Source organism: Drosophila suzukii, chromosome 2L (assembly GCF_043229965.1).
Source record: "Drosophila suzukii chromosome 2L, CBGP_Dsuzu_IsoJpt1.0, whole genome shotgun sequence".
Classification (NCBI taxonomy): Eukaryota; Metazoa; Arthropoda; class Insecta; order Diptera; family Drosophilidae; genus Drosophila; species Drosophila suzukii.
The window spans coordinates 16773929-16791418 of NC_092080.1; the positions used below are offsets into that span (position 1 = coordinate 16773929).

At 37.4% G+C, this 17490-nt stretch overlaps 1 long non-coding RNA gene across 4 annotated transcripts; it reads left to right on the forward strand.

Moving 5' to 3' along the window:
- Positions 1-3164: 3164 nt before the first annotated feature.
- LOC118879767 (uncharacterized) lies at positions 3165-15684 on the forward strand. 4 transcript variants are annotated; one of them, XR_011604479.1, is made up of 4 exons: positions 3165-3461; positions 5015-5546; positions 14365-15119; positions 15177-15684. It is a non-coding gene; the product is annotated as an uncharacterized lncRNA (long non-coding RNA). The 4 variants fall into 4 exon arrangements; XR_005016111.3 differs by having other exon boundaries at positions 14365-14636; positions 14690-15684; XR_010655422.2 differs by having other exon boundaries at positions 3167-3461; positions 14365-14590; positions 14690-15684.
- The last annotated feature ends 1806 nt before the right edge of the window (positions 15685-17490 follow it).

Below are 17490 nucleotides of genomic sequence, written 5' to 3' on the forward strand. Positions count from 1 at the left end.
AATTTCAAGTGGTTCCTGGCACCACCGCAACCACTAATGCCGCATTCTTCACACTTGACTATCCCCCAATTGCCTTTTCCCATCCCTTTCCCTTTGGCAGCTTTGACTTGGCACTCGCGATTGGTTTTTGCGCCATTAACTTCAAATGGTTTCTGCCTCGGCGAACGGTGGCTAAGTGATTTCCTGGGGGCAAGTGGGCACTTCAGTATGATTTTTTCGAGCCAAAGGGTTTTCACCTTTGTGTTGTTTGCAATTCATTTATTTTTAGTGTCAAGTGCTTAATTCCACTGTCTATTTCGGGGAGTTTTAACTACGTGTATAGATGCAGATCATAAGAGGTTATTTATGACGTTTCTGATTGTAATCAGATCATAATCGATCAGGAAATCTAGCCCAGTACGATCTATGGAACTGCTAAAGCTGTAGTCACTATGGTAAGAACCAAAGAAAGGTGGTATTATAATCTTCTTCTGACTTATTTCTCTTAGTCAATAAACTCTATTTTGTATTTATTCAATTGTTGTTAAAATGTTCAGGTTTGTTCAGTATTTTATTGATAAGATGTAAAATACATTATGTATTTAAATGAAATTGATTCCGAATGCCATTTTTAATTTGCTTCACTAAGCGTTCTTAATTCAAAAACATTTTAGTATTCCTTTTTAAGTTATTTTCATAAATATAACTTTCTAAAAGATGTCTTCTTAAAATGTCTAGCTCAGTTGTACACATAGGTTAAGTCAAATTGAATACTGTATTTCCGAAAGAATATGTTCATGAAATCAAAATATATACAATTTTGGATCTGTAACCTTAATTTAAAAAGTCCACGGACAATTATAATTTCAGAACTAATATGTACAAGATACCCATATCATTTGGATCTGAAACCTTAATTTAAAAGGTTCTCGGAAAATTATATTAACAAGAAAAATGTTTTGAGCTAAAATCTTTAATGTCCAATACATTTGACCGGTAGAAAGTATACAGTGGTATTATATGTATTTATCTACTTTATTCTGGTACTGGAAGATCTTAGGCAACTTATCAGTTAACTATAATTTAAAAGTAAAAAGAAATTTAGTTTCTAGTTTTTTGAATTTTCTAATAACACTTCTTGTCTGAGATTTCAACGGGAACTTCTGAGACCAGGCAGAAAGAGTCTATCCAATTGTATCTTAATTTGGGGAACATCTTTGGAGCAAAGCTTTTTGAGAACCATAAATTAGACAATTTTGACAGGCATCTAATTTTTTAAAACTCATGCATTTAATTGCGACATTAAAAGCACAACTCAGAATACAAATACCCAGTGGCAGTGGGACATTTTTAAATGCCCTGAAAATAAAATATCGTCTGGTTTTCTGGTGGAGCGCACATGTCGTTGAACACCCCTCGAAATTATGACAAATATTTACAAAACACAAAGAGCTAATGTTCCCATTTCATCGGCCGCATAAATAAGTGTTATGAGCTCCCGTTTTACCCTCCAGTCTTCGCCACAGATTTGAATAATTCCGGGCGTCCCAGATCCCAGCTCCGAATTATTTGTGTCACTTGGTTTTGGCATCGCTCCTCCAACACATGGCAACGATTTAAAGAATTACACACCAAATTTAGTGCGTCGAGGATGGAGTGTGAACAAGTGGAGTCTTCTCCGCTCCGATTCCCATAGACTTGGTACCGTTCCCACTCCCTTTCTGCTCTAGATCCAATTAGAGAACCATGTACAAATCTGACGGATATTCACACAAGATTGACGTCCGTCCATTAAAATCCGACCGAATGTGCTAGTTGAAAGAAAGTAAAGAGTGTTGATCATCTTAAGATATCCTACGTATCGATTTTGTATGAAGGAAGGAGCCATCAGTATTAACAATTAAATTCAAAATACAGAGCCTCAAATAACAAATTTGCTAATTTACCCAAATTTCTAGTTAAATGGTAGAGATTATCCATAGTGATAGTGATTATTAAGTGGTAAACATTTTAAATGAAGCAATAGTTAGGTATATATTTGAATCTCCCACTTTTGAAGTTTTCTAAACCCACCAAAAGCCAAAAACTTAAATGATAATCTAAACCATTGTGATGATTTCCAGATTATCTCCATATAGGATTTAAAATAAAGATTGAAAATTGTACGTTTAAGACCCTTAATAATAGTAATTAGTAATCCTTTAAATATCGCAAATTTTAAATTTTTTACTTTTTTCACACTAAGCAGAGGTCTACCAAAATGTTATCGAATTAAAAATATAAGCACTCTTTTATTTCCATTGCTATCACTAATAATGCAGAAGTGGTAAAGACTATTAATAACAAAGCAATTATGAAAATGCCTATGTCATTCGGAGAGCCCGTAACCTGTAAGAAAGCTACACAGAGTAGGCATTAAAACCAGACACCATATATAGTAGTCTGATAACTCTACCGGCTATTATATGAAAACGCTGTCTATGGTCTTGCATTCCCATATCACCAAAGAAGTGTAAGCAGTCGTTTCTAAACAATTCGAATTGTTACGATTCGATTGGATTCCATATTGCCCTGTTGTAATCAAGAACCGAAATGAAGTTTTAAAATGGATAATAAAATATATTTTTGACATGAATTTTCAATCAGAATTTTAATAGCCCTTAATAATAACATGGCTATCAGTTATCAACGCACACAATCGGTTATCAAAGTAATTTTCGTATGTTCTCTCTATTCTCGTACACAGAACAAAATAGCAAGGTATTTCTAGAAAATTTAAGAACATGAACATTTAGAACCTCACATAAGAAATAATTATATTAGATGTTTCAAATATACGCAACAGTATATTTACAAAATTGTTATCATGTCTGAGAAGTTACCAAATCAATATATGTTTTCTGAAAATTCAATAATGATCGACCATTTTCCGTGTAATAGCCAGAACCTGTTGGGAATTTTAACGTTGCAGAAGCGAAAGACTTTGAAAAACCAAGTGATCTTTATTAATGTTGTTCGAACTTGTGTAGGAAATTTTTAAGATTTGTTAAGCTCTCAGTGATAGATGAAATAGATTTTGATATTATTAAACGAAATTATATAAGAATTTTCAGTGTACCAGCAGAGCGAGAGAGAGTCCCAGGGCAGTGCAATTTCATTTAGCCCCACGGTCTCCACCTCTACCCGCTTTATGCAGTCATATAGAAAAAGGTATTCCGTGGTGTACCCAATCCAAACCGATACCGCCAACCGATCCATCTATTACCTCTGTGTGGTGGCAATATTCCACCACCGAAGCTATAAATAATTTATTTATAGCTCTTACTCCACTCAGTGTTGCGGCGGTGTTATTGTTGATTTAGTGCCTCTTTATAGATCGATAGTTGTTGGCTGCTCGTGTGGGCTCCACTCGGGTCAGATAGGAGTGTGATTGTGGTTGTGCCTCTGGATCGGGGATGCACAAACAGGACGCGCTTGGCCAAGTGAGTTTATGGTAACTGGGGCTGGGTTACAGTCCCTTGACTCCCTCTGACTTTGAACCGTGGCAGGCGGCTTGGAGCCACTGGCCCTTCGTAGGGAGGGAAGGGGCTGGGATTGGGCGTTAGTACCCTTATCTAATCGGGGAAGTCCGTCCGATGGTGGGTCACAGATCGATTGCTCTTTTCCGTCGATAGGCCCATATATTTAACCTGGAGGCGGCAGATTGAAATAAAACTCCGGTTTTATAGCACCCCCGTCCATTCAAACCATTGCAGCATATCGGTTAAGTAGTACTACCACGCGCAGATCGGTAAAAGGCGATAGAATTGTTTACAAATATTTATGGTACTACGATTTATCCAAACAGCAATTTTTATTGTAATTATTGACAGCTTATGAGCTCAGTGATGTCCTTACATGCGAAGGTGTCACAAAAATCTTTTCGGGCGAAATACGGGGAAAATGATCCTTACGTAAATTCTCCTCAAATTTCGCCCGAAGAGATTTCTGTGACACCCCCGATAGTGACTGGCAAGTAGTGTACATCACTAGAAATTGTTGTAAGTTCATAATATATTTAGGTGTAAAGAAATCGAAAGTAGTTCGAAGATTATTTTTATAAAACCTGGTCAAATTGTTTAAGGTATTATATCGAGTATGATTACGGATCACTTTCAATTCCCACTTGGCTGATGTTTCTGTTTGCACCTTTGTTGATCGGTATTTGTATAATTTACAACTTGTAAACGCGGCTCATTCGACGTAGAGCCCAAGCCAGCAGAAAGCAAATAGTTCGGGGTCCGATAAAGGGAAAGGTGGAATGAGTTTTGTGGCGACACGGAGTCTACCGGGTTAGTGCTCGCTTTTATTGATAAGTTGTAATTATGTTTATGGCTTACGTCTGTTTGCCGGGACTACCTTTGGCTATGGTTGAAGATAAACTTTTCGGTATACTCGTAGCTTTATACAGTTGCTACGATCATTATACTCTCTGGAATAGTCATTCTAGCAGAGCTCAGTGAGGACTTGGCAAGTGATCACTTCATTCTTTGTATATTACCAAATTTTTGAATAGTCTTTTTTAAAGCTACAAAGCAAAGCATATCATATTTTTTGTGTACTAAGAAAGCTTTATCAACTTAAGTTCCTTGAATTAATCCATTTTAATTGGAAATTTTATCGGGGATCAGTCATATAGAAATTTCGTTGTTTCTTGAACTTGGAGTAGCCGATTTTATAACTGCTTCCTAAAATGGACTGTTTGTCCCTATCATTGTGACCTATATGCTCTTACATATTTTTTAGAAATAATAGTTATAGTTACTAATAAAAGACATAATTGTTTTATGTTTTTAAAAAGCCCACGACTGCCAGTAATCATATCTTAAAAGCCCTTCTTGCGTTCAAACCGTGTACTGATATAAACTAAGGAATAAAATGCCATCAAAACACCCTGCCTATTCATTTAAATATCGCGACTATATTGTTAGTTGAAGCTGCTGTCCTAGTTTCCGAATATTTTTTCAAAAGTCTGTATTTTTTCTAACCCCACAAGAGCAACAGAGGCCGAGATATTTAATGCAAATACTCACTAAAAAAACACAACGAGAGAGCAGAGAAGGCGGAGAAGCAACAACATTGTCCAAAAGCTAATTACCAAACAAACGAAACTCGATTGAATCGATTGATTTTCCATTCGTGTCCAGATAAGCAACCATTGCCCCGATAAAGATTTGTTATCACTGAAAACAGAGGCGCAATCGCAGTCACCCATCCGCCCCACCCCTTTGCCACCATGCGCAGTGGCGAGTCGACGGTGATTGGATTGTCGAGAGCTCCATTGGCGAGTGGGAGGAGCTGCCCCTTCTGGTAAACCCCCAATTGGTGGCCCCGACGAGGGCCCCTCTCCGCTGGGGGTGGTGGGGCGGATCGGCTCCCATTCGTGTGTGCTGAAGGAGCGCAGCCATATGCCAAAAAATATACAAAAAAACGGAGGAAAACACAGGAAAACTCCGAGCGATAACACACATTCCAGAGCCATGTTCTGGGCGGAGCCAACCGTTTGGGACCTCGCCGTGCAAATCAAGGTAAAACAAATACAAATCGAACAAAAATATTTGCTCTCATACAGCTTTATTTGTTTAAGCGAGCCAAAAAAATACATGGGAATAGTAGTAGTATAGCGTATATACAATGTGCATGCTGTTCTTGTCGTTTCTTTTTTAGGCTCTCTGTCTATCCGCAGAGCTTTTAAATAATTAAATAGTGATTTTTATGTAAACATTTTAGGTATCTCTGTACGGGATCAGCACTCCCAATAGCAACCAATGGCAATGTCATTGAAATTTATGCTTGGGGAAACAAAATTATTAAAATAAAGGATATCTTTTTGATCAATTAGTTTAGTTTTAATACTAATTTGGTCTTATTTTATCGGATCTAGCTTTTATTTAGCCCGTAATAAAACCGGACTAAGTTTTGTATTATAAATCACAAGCTCATAACTAGTAACTAACTAAAATTTTGGGTGTCACCCTTCTTATTTGTTTTATATTTTTTTAAATGTATACCAAAGTATTCATTGGTATACCAAAGCTAGCTAAAAACTTTTGAAATCACAACTTTTTAAGCTGTCAATAGTCTACTTAAAGAGTAAACGAGTGGGAAGAGGATAGTAAAGAATATTTTGGTAGATGTATTAGCCATATCGAAATTTGGCTATATTTTTTTCAGGTTTTCAAAAATAACTGGTGCAAGTAAAAAGTAATAACTGACCCTAATATCTAATTTAAAATGTACCAAAATTTATTGGGATGTTTGATACCGATCTTTATATCTTAGATAATATTTTAGTTTCGTTAAGCATTTCCAATTGTCTTACACAACTATGCAGTTCAATTTTTCACCGCTTACACTTTTTAATCATAACAATTTTGTTTAAATTAAATTATTTTACTTTCTAACAGTTTTTACGAATGTTCTAGAGCAATCTAAGGATTTATATAAGGACCAGCTACATTCCTTTCAAAATTGTATAACACTTATGACCAAGATTTTGAAATTTAGTATGGATCATACTTAATTTAAATGTGTCATACTAAAACTTAGTATGTACCATACATTGTTCAAGTATGGCTCTTACTAAAATATAACATGGGTAAATTATGGACCATATGTAAATCAATTTTTTGAACTTCATCAAAGTTTTTAGATTTATAATGGCTAACTAATTTAAAATGTACACTTTGAAATTTTATAAGAAGTGCAATTTTATAAATAAATTAATTGTATCATTTTTTATGTATAGTTGAAGTAACCTCTGGTAAATTTTTCTGTAAGGACCTGAATACCCCCCCAAGCATACAAAACTGGAACAAACTCTCATTAGATGTTTAGGATCTATATTTAGACTCCAGAAGTTGATTGCATGCATTAATTGGCCCAAGCAGCACCCACAAACTAGATAATTAACAAGCTCCATTGTCAAAAGTGTCAACGCGGTTACTTGAAAAGCCAACCAGCTCCAACTCCGTCTCGGGCTCCGTTTGCTGGGATCTCACGCCTCCGCAGGGAGCTCAACGAGTATCTGTATCTGCCGGGTAGTAAAGTATCTGAACCTCAAACTGTGAGCTCGTTGTGTAATTAAGCCAGCCACAACAACAAATACGAGGACGGACGGACTGAGGCACCCGCACAAAAGCCAAGCTGCCGATGATGATGATGATGTCATATGTGCATAGGCCACATCTCGGTGTGTGTACTATTTGCAACCACTGTTCGGATGATCAACTGCTGATGTTATTGTAGCACCCAAAGTGGGAATCCGAATTCATGTGCTCATTAATTTATCCAGCCAACCAACACAGCGAGATGGAAGCCAATACCGATGCCTCCTTCGCTCCGGGTGTAATGTACATCCATATGTATGGTACGAGCATTCGTATCTCATGGATAATTATCTGGGCCGAGTATCTGTTGCGGTGCTGCCCCCGGAATCTAGACAGTGTGGCCAATTTAGTCTGCTTTGGCAAATCAATTAAATTCAATTAATCCCCCAACACTCTTAATGGAACGTAATGAAAAGGGTGACATGACTGCGATGCGACTACAGATCCAGATACCGATACAGATATAGATACAGCCATGGGCAACGGATACAGATACACGACGTTCCGGACACCAATGCCAGGCCGGACCGGATCGGACTGGAGATGGAGATGGTGATGGTGATGGAGCTGGGCTGGGTTTGATTGAGGGAAAAAATCGCATGACTGAAACGATTTGAGCTTGACAGTGTTCACTATAAGAAATATTCCAGAGATGTCCAAAAGTTGGTTAAAAACCCTCTTCACACTTTTAAAAAAGCTACAAGATAACATAAAAGATACCAAAATGTTAGTATTTAATTTTAGTAAATCAAATAGTGATACATAATTATATTTCCTTAACAGTTTCTTGCAGTGCACTGCAGTTTTTTGTCTCCCACAATTCCCCAAGCTGGGTCGCATTCGTTAATTGTAAAAAATATCGCTATCCTTCTCGGGAGTTTTGATTCAACATCACTGCAAAAATGTTTCTCACGCTTCGGAGTTTGACATTTTCGAACTTTTGCATGATTTCAGAAACTTAATTGTTCTTAACTGTTTTATTTGCTTTTTTTGATGGGACTGAAAAGGAGACAGAAGAACAATTGGGAGCAGAAGTCGTAATAGTTATTGCGATTTCAGTTCATGGAAATGGATTCAGACAGCAAGATAAGAACAGAACATTAGATGTGGGAGACTGAAATTCTAAAAGGCATGTATGGCGTTCTTTAGTGCACTATAATATTGGCAATGGAAATATTTTTTCAAAGAGAAGAACTATAGTTATTTAGGTATTTTTTTTATAGAAGTACATTTTAAAATACTACCTAATGTTAGGTGTTTAAGGAATCAAGATAGTTCAAGTTTTCAACTTTAAGCTAATAACAATACTTAGTTTTTACAATGTTTGAACGATATGTGGTTGAGTTTTTCCGTAATTCTTTTTCATGTTAGGAAATTTAATACTCGCATACCGCTTAGCATTGAATCTGCTTTTCTTTCAAGCTTCAAATTACTCTCCAATTGTTCCCAAAGAATCATTGAAACCGTTTAAGGCAAAACAAAAATCTGATAATCTGAAAATTGGCCACATCATGGGCCGGAAAAAGGGTTCGCCCGCTGACAAAGCTTTTAAACAATTTGGCAAAAGCATTAATAAATTTTGCGGTTAAATTGTTGCATAAATATTGGCTCAACAGAACAGAAGGCGCACGTGTCCCAGTTCAGCATACGGTGGCCCTATAATTATGGGATAATGTCGCTTTGCCAATGGGGGGTTTGGGATCAAAGGGTAAGTCTCGATTCCGATTCCGAATCGGCAACCTACGACAAGGATAGAAGGCAACAAAAGGAACAATCAGCGCCGCAAGGCGTGATGTCCTTATGCGGTTGCCACTGTTTCCTCAGTTCCGGTTAGGGTTACGGTTACGATAACCCCTTCCGGAATCCGAAACTCCACCCCTTCCGTAATCGCTTCGCTCATGCCTCAGTAAACATGTGACAACATAATAGCAACAGCTCGGGGCTGCCACAATGCTCGGCTAATGGAAATGGAAATGGAAGTGGAACAGACTGACAGACACGGACCACCAAAATGCAGAAAATTGAGCAGCAAGCCTCGGAACTGGGTTAATCGGAAAAGGTAATTATTTTAATTACAGCCAAAACGCTTGGCTTATGCAAAACTGTCACCTAATAATACCGCTAGTCGCCCAGTTCGTTTATTCTGCGGAGCGATTAGCCCGCACCTTCCTTGTGATTGTACCTTTAGCAGCAGTCGTTATCCTCACAGCTCTATTTACAAGTTAAAGTAATTAAGCAAATTACTAAGGCCACGGGAACGCGAAAGCGAAATGGAGACAAACGAACTGCATGACCCTTTGCCATAGTACGCAAGTATAGTAGAACTAGGGATGGTAGCGTAAACTCAGATAAACCAAAAAATGTATTTGCCCTGAATTTTAAACGATATACTTAATAGATCGGAATAATTATTTTATCCAAATTTACCAAATTAAAGGAATTTTTCTTAAAACTAAAAGGTAGCGGTTCCAAAATTTCACCTTTGGGGGCACGGTTTTTTTTGCAGTAAAAATACAATATTATTTCGCCTTTTGTGATTTTTTTAGACAATCCCTCACTGATTTTTAAGATTTCAAAAGATGATATTAGTTTATTCTTTGCTATCTATAGTTTTCATATACTAATTACTTCTGCTATCTCTCATTCTTTGAAGTCACATTAAGGCCTTAGAGGAAAACGTAACCACACTTTTTATAACATATACAAGCTTCAGGGATTTACCAGTCTCAAGGAACCTGTAAATATAGTAACGCTATTTTATTCACCCATCTCTATCACAGTTGTAAGCACAGCAACTCCTTTATTTTGTCAGCTTGGACAAAGCTCTGGATACGGAATTCCCTGAAGAAATCAAGCTAAAAACTATTCACAGGTCAGACTAAGAAGGTGTACCACCCCCGATTTACAGGGGCATGCAAAGGATGTATTTTATGTGCCGTGTTGTTGGTAGTTGGTTGTGGTTTGTGGCAATCTATTTGCATATTATGTCATCAGCAGTCCATCAGTTGTGTTGTCTTTGGGGACTGTCAGCTGGTCAGCTATTTTATAGGGCAGAGGTGGGCGGAATGGAATTGGGTAATAGTGGTGGTGATGGCACCTAGCCCATTGTCGAGTGTAAAGTTCAGAGATTATCGTGTGCATTTCCCCAATTGGGCCACAGAGTGCATAACTAGTCATTAGAGTCACCTTTCTTGGCTTAATTAAAACCCACACACAATGCAAAGGGGTGTTAGCCTATTCATTTTTTATGTGGGTTTGGAAGTTGTAAAATTAATAACAAGTCGCAAAGCCATTCATCAACTTAACAAGGTTAGTAATGCTTACTAGGATTGGTACTTTACTTCCCTGTATAAGATACAATACTTTGCCCTTTTCTTCGAAAGATCAAACCAGAAAAAGAATTCTTCCAGGGTGGCGCCCTTTGAATTCGCTCTGTTTCGATTTGTTTCAATTGAACTGAAATCGGCGAAGAAATCTCCATTCGCAACACGCAACAGCAGCTGTAACTTCAAAGAGGAAAAGCCCCGATTCCGATCGCTTTATGAAGGTTGCGTGACTTCTGGCCATCTGGCCGGAGATCCTCCATCCATCCCGTCCCTCTAGATATCTTGCCCTTCAAAATCCATCCATCCATCGACGCGAGGGCGACGATTTCGATGGCGATGACTGGTCTGATGTTGACCAATTAATTGTCATTAAGCGTATTTGAAGATTTTTAATTAAAACAAAATCTTCGGCTTAATTTAAATTGATCGCGCTGAGTTGCTGCCGAAAATGTTTTTTCAATGACAATGCGGCCGTCGTTTTGGACCCAATATTTTGGGGGTGGACAAGGGGGTGGGAGATCCATTAACTCTCCATCTCCGAATCGGCCCTGGTTAAAGTGGTTAGTAAGCTAGACAGTCAAGGTTTTGTTTTCTTTTGTTATCATACAATATTACAAAAATTACTGAAAATGAAATCTGAACTTATCTAAAATATTATAATACTCGTATATTTGTAGATTTCCATTTTATTTAATAAAAACACTGTAAGTCCCTTAAATTCTTAGTTATTGTAAATTCTTTTGCTTTGCTTTTTATGCATTGCAGTTTTATTTACGGTTAAATATGGAACTATTCAAGTTTACAATTATAGTAAATAAATAAGATTAAATTAATGAGATACATATTCAATACTTTACTTTTTATAAAATTAAAAATTTATTAAAGTGAATATGACAAAGATCGTACCGAATACTTTTTACCTTCACTCAAATATTTTCATATTCATTAATATTTTAAATACAAACATTAAAAACCAAATATTATTTTTCATGTATTTATTTGACGTTTCCATTTTAATAAATATTATGTAATGCTCTTTCAGAGTCCTTTGCTTGAATAATATTTTTTCAAATATTTGTTCCTTATCCAAACATATTTGTCTTTTTTATTGGTGAACTTTGAATTAATTTAATTGTACTTTTGTAATAACACTTTATTTAAGTGAAGAAGTTAAGTTTTAAGAGTATTATCCCAAAAATATGCAATATTTTATCACCAAGAGGCTGTGCTTTCTTCACAATGCTAAAATGGAACCACTTTTTATAGTCCCTCAACTGCCCACTTAGCTATAATTCCCACTGAGACGAATTGAATTGTTTCGCCTCTCGTTTCGAAACCCGCTGAAAATCAGCAGAAGCAGTTTTGACACAAGAGGCGGTGCCAGCAGATATGGCAGACACCAAAGTTGAATTTCAATTTTAAAGAGTACGTAGATTATACCCATTTATTAAGGCGAGGGTGAGTGTATGAGCTTGGAGTTAATTTCTTTTCGGCAATTCAGTGGGTAACTTTTATGTGCGCCTTTTTGATTGGCGGTGCATTTCATGTTCAATGTGCGCTGACGGCTTTACGATCCGATTCGAGTCCAGTTCGCCTTCCATTCATTATTATTTATTCTCCCAGTTTTTTTTTGTTTTGCTGTTGATTTCAGTTAATTTAGTGCGCAATTAGGAAGCACTAAGTTCTTTTGTGTTCCATGCCGCGCTCTGAACTTTGCCCTTAAGTCCACTTCCATTCACTTCACTACTTTTTTAGTAAACTGTCCAGATATGGTGATAAAAATAAACGGTTGGCCAGCTTACTTAGGAACTTACGAAAGGTGTTTAGCTCTAGTGATAGCGCAGTGCGATTACCAATCAATGGAGACCAGTATACCAGACCAGAGTCCATACGTTTACAGACCTGTATAAAAGGCAATCACAAATACCATCACCTGACTCCGAATGCCAAACTTCTGCGGCTTTTAGGGTTTATCGGGGCGCAAGTCTTTTATCATCGATTGGTGGCTAGCTGGTGGTTGTTGAGGTGGCATGTGCACATAAAATCATAAATAAAAATCGTTTAACAAATCGTTTTGTGGCCATCGAAAACGCTTCTAATTGCCCAATGTATTGCTTGAAATGTACTCAAAATGTTTTTGCTTGAATGGACACCGTGGAGGGTACGATAAACAATCTTGATTTTATACAAAGTAGTTGGTCTTTGCTAAACTGGTTTTTGGTAACTTCAAAGTGGAATAAATCTTAAGCTTCCAAAGTCATTTAGATATGGATATCACACCATTTCAGAGGCTGTAATCACATAAATTGAATTTTCTTATTTTTCAAGGTGATAATTAGACGTAGCATTGCAGGATAATCATTTTTTATGAATTTGGTAAGTTTAAAAATATTTTATTTAATTATGGCTTTAAAAACAAATATTCCTAACCAATCTACGATCGCTGGAAATCGCATGATTTTACTTTAAATTCGACGTTTGTAGTAAGTTATGTGTTATGAAAATTGTTTGAAGTAATTACTCAAGGCACACAACTAGACCAAAGTATAATAAACAACTACTAACAATTCGAAGTATCCTGAATCCTGTTTGCATAAATGAAACGCTCGAGTGGGCAGCACTTACGGATGTCCGGATGTGTCCATATGCCGAAGCCGCGAAGCCATTACTTAATTATCATAACCATCAAGCCAAGGGGTTTTTGGCCAACTGCGAAAGGGGTTTATCCGTGAAAATTGTGGCACTCCCAAGAACGACGGCCCACCAACACACGTCGCTAATAAAATAATAAATATCCTGGACAGACGTTGCCCCCATCCTGCCTGCTACTCAACCAGCACGAAAATTGTCCAAAACGAAAACAATTTCATCAACGTAATATGGCATGGAGGCATAAAGCACGAAAGAGTTGAGCACGATGGAGGTAAATTGCCATATTTTATGCTCCACTCGCCCGTGTTTGTCAATTGAAATGCAATTTTCATAAAACACACACGTGTGTGTGTGAGTATCCGAGAGATACAGATACAAAAGTGTCCCCCTTTTTTCCCCTCTAATCCATGGCGGAGAAGTCAGCGTCCTGTGACCGTTTCCACTGATGTTGGTTTTCCACGGTTGGGTTTTTTTCCCGAAGCCACGTCCATCTCCATCCCTCGCCCCATCCGATGGTCTTTGGTGTGGCTCTTCCATGTCGAACATAGTCGTCCCCACAGGAGCACTTGCAAATGCGACCAAAGCACGTTTGGCAAAAACTCTAATGACAGGCAAATAAATTCCGAAGAAAATATATTTCGAAAAATGGATCTGACGTGTCACGCGAGTGCCGAGAACCAGCATCCCAGCCCAGTCCATAAGGTACCAAGTCCACGTATCTGAAAACCTCTAGAAGTGAAATGGGATTATGAGACTGGCTTGAAAATACAAAACAAACTTGTATCAATTTCATTCGTTCAATTAACATACATTTTTTTATATTTCTTAAATAACGCGCCACTTAATAAATTATTTTGAAATATATTTCTTAACGGATATGTTGTTCTATTCTAAATTCATTTTCAATGATTAAAGAAAATATTGTTTATGGGTCATTTGCACACTGTAAGATTTCATTTTCATTAAAAGTATATATTTTAAGATATTTTGGTATTGCGTGTTGTAGAAAAGAATTAAATTACAATTTATATGTAAATATTCCAAGGTATACCTTATAAAGTAGGCCATGAGGGTTAAAATATTATAGTAAAATCTATATTAGTAAAGGCTATTTGCTATGTTATTCTTAAACCAGTCAAATTATAATCAAGATATCAGCTATAGATATATCTTCAAGCTATTAATCTCATGATATTCATAAGATACATCGTGATACATCTTCAAGGTATTAATCTCATGATATTTTTCTTAACCATCAGATGTCCTGCGACCATGGCCGCCAGAAAACCACATCATACCAATGCCAATAAAACCTCCATTAGAGTTTTGCAACAGCGACCTCAACGCGTTTGACTGCGGGTAAAGGTAAACGTTGAGCAATAAGCGATTTTATTACCCATCCAATGGAATATTTTACCACCGTCGAGTGAGACTGCCAAAGTTCTCAAAGAAAGAGGCTGGAACAAAACGATGCGAAGATGCCAGGTATACGTGTCTTTCCGGAGGCAGAGCCGCAGAGTTGCTCCCCCGGGTATTCGAGTGCGACATAATGAATTACCTTTATTGACAAGTTAATGTTTATAGGTGTACTGAGCCCCAAGCCGCATAAGGATGTTGCCAGGTTAAGCGTAGTTAATGGCAGGTGGATAGGCTGTTGATGACGATGATCACGATGGTGTCCCCAAGCGATTCCCATCGATGTACTCTGTATTTTTTGTGGAATAATTTAGTGGGCACAAAACACGAAGGAGCTGGAAACAAGACGCTTGGTACTTCGCAATCAATTGAAATCAACGGCAACGGCGATGTCCTGATGAATTATTTAAGGACCAATGTCAGAGTCAGCAATCAATTGGCGTTGACATCGCGGTTGCCCCGCCCCCTATACCATCTCCCGCCCCCAAAGTGGGGTTTACTCTCAGGGAGCCAGTATTGGCATTTTGTTACTGGCGTCTTGATTAATGGAAAATAAGTTTATAATTAGCAGACAAATGACTTTAACTGGCCTCATGGGGTGAGAGAATCATTTTATTCTTTCTTTCTATCGTTAAGGGATAAAGATTCGGTTCAGACTCCATTAGGAAGATACCCAGAAAGTGAAGTCAATTCAGGGCGGAAAATTGAAAAGGTATAGCTCGGGGCCAGGACAGAGAACTTCTTTTCATCAAAGTTTACATCAAAGACGTTGAACTTCCTCGGAAAATCGAGGGTGTGGTCTTTTCGCGTCTTCGGAGGCGGAGTTTCAATAAAACACGGATGAGATGGTGGAGCTTCCTTGAGTGGTTGCAGATACCTTGAATTTCCTTTTCGCATAAATGTTTTCAGTATTTAGTATTTACCTTGACTTGATGGCGTTTCAATAGTCTAGTTAGAAGAGCTATATTCCTGTGGCCCGCGTTAAGGCATTAAATTAATTAACCCTTTCGGTTTGCGTGTTCAGCGGTTACGCTTCGTGATTCTTCCCACCTCATTCCTTTAGAATGGAAAAGGTTCTGGTCAAGCGCCTGTTTGCTCAGCTCGGACAAAACGTATTGCATATTTCTAGAAAAACGCACCGCGGGAGGTTGAGCGCGTGTACAGTGAAAATAAATGTTATGACTCGAATATTTTTGGAGCAACATAATACTAAATATTATATATTTCGGAGATCTGCAGTCTTTTGGATGTAGAACCACTTTAATTAGAAAATATTTTTTGAGGTTTTCAGTGACTTCTTATTTTGTTGTATTTTTTGCCTTAGGGAAAGATAACATAGAACTTGTTATGTGCTTGGTTAAAAAAATGGAAAATAATGCATCTGCAATGTAAAATTAATATCATGAGAGGTGTTTACGCCGGGTATACATATGTTGGTAATATAAATTGAACTTTAATCTAGAAAACTGTTCCTTTACTAAGAAAGTTGTACAATTGGTATAGATCACATTTCATGCCATTTTATTTAGTTCGTAATATGAATTATCAGTCATCTTAGGAGGAACTTAGATAACATATTTAACTTAATTGGAGAAAAAATCAAAAATATTTATCCTAATGTCATTTTTCTCGGTGTAGCTGTAGGGCTGTGAGGGGAGATTGAAGTGGGTGCGGTCCTCGCCCTTTTGATGTGCTCATATTGGGCGCGGTCGCATGTTGACCGGCTCCATTTCTTTCCGGCGACGGCAAATGCGCCAAATCACGTTCCGTCAACAAATATTGAGGTATTCTGCTTTACGGAGAGTCCTTCGTCCACGCACAAATTAGCATGTCCGCCGATAATTGTCCTTCCGTGGAGATGACCCGCTGAGATAACTGTCCATAGTTGTAACTGATTTTCCTTCGCTGCTGGTCAGCCAACTCTTTTTCGCCAAGAATTTGATTTTCCCATTAGAATTTTATTGGAAAATCGCGTGTTACTAATGGGAAAAATGGTATTTTTCATTAGCCAATCGTTGGAGTGTTTTCTCTGAATCCTTAGCTTTGCCCACCTCCTCAGACCTAAACGAAATTATCTAGGCAAAACAAATTAAGAATGAAATAAAATAAAACGGTTGGCTAAAATGCAAATATAAATGCGAAAAAATGATATTTAATTATGGCTGTAGCCCTTCCATTTAGACTTTGCAGACACAGCCAACTTTTCCATTTTCCTCCATTTTGAATAAATTTGCATTTCACTTGAGTCAGCGCAACAATAAAAAGCGCGCAGCAACAGCAAGAACAACAGTAATAAGAGGCAATTGAAAACTTTTGCATAAGTCGCAAGCGTCCTAAGTGAGTTAAAACCGAAGCGGAAGTTCCTTAACGTCTTTCTTAAAGACGGGGAAGCTGTCCAGTGCTGCCATCTAAGGACTACCAAAAATAGCTAACCAAAAATTGAAAAGTTTTAAAACGATACACCTTTCAAGCTAAGAAGTGTTATCATCAGCTAACCTATTTTTAATAGTTAATAGATAAATAATGAAGTATGGATAACAAGTATACATGTAATAGAGAAAATATATACAAATGTTCATCACTTAACTTTTTTAACAACATTTGTGATACCACTGCTAAAACGTTCCAGTTTGGCTGATTGTTTGAATAGGGCCAAGGAACTCTGATAAACTCCATCTACTAACTTAAAAATGCAAGAAATACATGTTATTAAATTATTTTTTCGTTATTTATATGATAAGAAAATACGCTATTCAATATTTATAACGTACTCTTGGTACTGCTGGATTTAGCTAGAAAATATCAAAGTTTGCATCTCTGATTATAGTACTCATAGAAAGGCTCCTCCTCTTTTCCCCGAAAAAGTCACTTGAGGATCCAAAATCAGCCAAGGCCATGCAAAACCCAGTTGGTAAAGAAAATTGAAGTTTAATTTGTTTTTACAAGCATTATTATGAGCTATGATCACT